This window comes from Furipterus horrens, unplaced genomic scaffold, assembly GCF_987537825.1.
Source record: "Furipterus horrens unplaced genomic scaffold, mFurHor1.1.pri manual_scaffold_2, whole genome shotgun sequence".
NCBI lineage: Eukaryota > Metazoa > Chordata > Mammalia > Chiroptera > Furipteridae > Furipterus > Furipterus horrens.
Genome location: NW_028327172.1, coordinates 88,910,460 through 88,913,811, shown reverse-complemented (window position 1 = coordinate 88,913,811; position 3,352 = coordinate 88,910,460).

The following is a 3,352-nucleotide window of genomic DNA, read 5'->3' as shown; positions in this document are numbered from 1 at the left end:
AGACCTAACAACAGATCTTAAACAAGACGGGGAAGGAATGAAGGCTAGTCCTGCTGAAAGAAACAAAAACACATATGAAACTAGTGGCGAGGGCAAGAAAACCAGGGGTCAAATCAACAAACTAGAACATAGGAAAGAAACAAGCAGTCAAAAAGTGCAGAAAGAGGAAACAAAAAATGAGGAATATGAGGAGATGCTCAGAAACTTATCGGACAGCTATAAGCAGGCCACCATTCGAATCATAAGGCTGCAAGAAGGTGAAGAAGAAGACCTAGAAATTGAAAAATTATGTGAAAAAATAATGAAGCAGAACTTTCCTAACTTGGGGGAGGAAATGGACTTACAGGTCCAGGGAGCACAGGGAGTTCCAGGAAAACTGGACCCTGGGAGAACCATACCAAAACACATTATAATCAAGATGTCAAAAATTAAGGATAAAGAGAGAATCTTAAAAGCAGCAAGAGAGAAGAAGAGAATTATGTACAAAGGGGTATCAATAAGACTATCAGCTGGCTTCTCAAAAGAAACTGCAGGCAAGAAGGGACTGGCAAGAAATATTCAAAGTAATGAAAAGCAAAAACCTACAACCATGATTACTCTATCCAGTGAAGCTGTCATTCAGAATAGAAGAGCAGAGGAAGTGCTTCCAGGACAAAGTAAAACTGAAGGAGTTCATCAGATCCAAACCACTGTTATATGAAATCTTAAAGGGACTTTTTTATGGGAAGGAGGACCAAAACTTGAACATTTAAATGAAAACTATCACAACAATCAACAACAGAAACTAGGGAATTGCAACTATGGCAGACTAAGTAGGCAATGAGAGTGGGAAAAGAATTATAGGTATGGGAATCATTTTAGGGGGAGGTCAGTGGGGAGGGGGAAGAGGGAAAGGGAGGGAGATGATACAGGAATTAAGAAGCATAATAGGATGGAGTGGAGTAGATAGGAAGATGTTGAGAAGAACTATATGCCCCACCAATGGACATGGACTAAGGTGGGGGACAACTGGAGGGAGGGGGGTCACCTGGTGGAAGGGAACAAAGGGAAAAGAAATTGGGACAACTGTGATAGCATAAACAATAAAGCATATTAAAAAGTAAAAAAAAAATAAAGAAATCTGTTTTGTCTGGTATAAGTATTGTTACCCCATCTTTTTTTTCATGTCCATTTGCTTGAAATATTTTTTTCCATTTCTTCACTTTCAGTCTGTGTAGGTCTTCTGTTCTAAGGTGGGTCTTTTGTGACAGCATATATCTGAGTAGTGTTTTCTTATCCATTCACTTTCCCTTTGTCTTTTTATTGGTGCATTTTCTCCATTTACATTGAAGGTTATTATTGATAAGTACTTATTCATTATGATTTTCCCCGCTTTGTACTTGTGTTCCTCTCTGTCTCTCTCTCTGTTTCTTCATCTTCTTAAAGTAAACCTGTTAGCATCTCTTGCAATGCTGGTTTGGTGGAGATGTATTCTTCTAGCCTTCTTTTGTCTGGGAAACTCCTTATTTCACCTTCTGTTTTGAAAAAGAGCCTTGCTGGAGAGTAGTCTTGGTTGTAGGCCTTTGTTTTTCATTGCTTGGAATATTTTTTTGCCATTCCCTTCTGGCTTGTAGTGTTTCTGCTGAGAAATACGATGATAACCTTATTGGGGCTCCCTTATATGTTATTAGCTATTTCTCTCTTGCTGCTTTTTAGGATTTTCCCTTTGTCTTTGAATTTTGCCATTATAATTTTGCTATATCTTGGAGTTTGCCTGTTTGGGTTCATCTTCACTGTGACCCTCTCTGCTTTCTGGACTTATGTGACTTCTCTCATCAAGTTAAGAGAGTTTTCTGTCATTACTTTTTCAAACAGTTTTTCTATTTCTTGCTCCTCTTCTTCTTCTGGTATCCCCATGATACCAAATATTATTTCTTTTTCAGTCTTTTTTCATTTTGTTTTACTCTCTGGAAATTTTTTCTTTGTTGTCCTCTAGCTCACTGATCCAATCCTCTCTTTCATATATCCTGCTTTTGATTCCTTCCACTTTGTTCTTCAATTCAGAAATTGTATTCTTCATTTTTTTTTTTTTTGGTTCTTATTGATAGTTTCTATGTCCTTTTTAATAATGGAGTAGTTCTTAGTAAGTTCCTAGTAGCTTCCCTGAAATTCTTTGTAGTTCTTCTGGAGTTCTTTGTAGTTTTCTTTGAGCTTGCTGAGCTCACTAAGTTTCCCTATAACCATTGTTTTGAATTCCATGTCTGATAGTTTGCTTGCCTCTATTTCATTTTACACTCTTTCTGTAGATTTCCTCCTTTCTTTTTGATGTGGGGTTGTTTTTCTTTGTCTCCGCATTTTAGGTGGCTCTTCTTGTTTGTTTCTGCTTCTTGGATTGATTTGCTTTGACTCCTTGTCTTTGTGGTGTGACCTTCCATGGAAGGAGACCTGTTGATTCAGTGTTGCAGTCTTCTTGGTCTCCTGAACTTGATGTTGTTGGGATGTCCTTTATGTCGTTTATATGATCTGTCTGGTTGTCTTTGGGTTTGGGTTGTTGTGTTTATTTTTGGTGGGTCTTTCCCTCTGGCTAGCTGACTGAGAGTCACTCCTCCCACCATGTCTTGTATACTGTTGTCGAGGTGCACTTTATTTACTTCCTGAATCCACCCCTGGTGACATCAGATCATGTTCCAGTCTGGGACTAGGCAGCCTGTTCGATACTAGGAGGGATCCACTCTTTTTCTCCTTCAATTGTTGATCTATTAAATCTGTGATCAGCTGTCAAGTTGGGCAGATTAATTCCTGTGGGCAGGCCTATTGCTTCCCCTCAGGCTGGTGCCACTTGGAGGGGAGTGGTCTGCCTGTAGTATGGGGGATGAGTCAGCACTGGGACCCTGTCAGCTGCTCCCTCAGTTCTCTCCTCAAAACCACCACCCGAAACTCTCCTTAAGCATCTCTAATCCACTCTGCCCTCCCTCTGCTTGAACTAGTCCTTGGGGCAGCCTGCCATGCAGGTGTAGATTGGGCTGAGGGTAAAATGTTGGTGCAGTGGTGGTAGATCAAATAGGAGTACGGGCCAGGTATTCCTGCACTTTGTTTCCTCTGGTGCTGCTCATGCCTGATCCAGATTGTATTCCTTCTATCTTATGGCATATTTTTGCTCCCCCACCCAACTTTATGACCTGGATCTGACAGTGCCTGCCTTGGAAAAGATAGTTCTGGTTTAATGGTCAATTGATGTTCTTTGGTCAGTCACTCAACTTCATCAGTATATCTACTCTGGTAGCATTCCAGGAGATGGTTTTCAAGTGGGTATATAATTCTCTGCTACAGATGGAATGTCAGAACACTGGGTGTCAACATTATGATTCTCCTA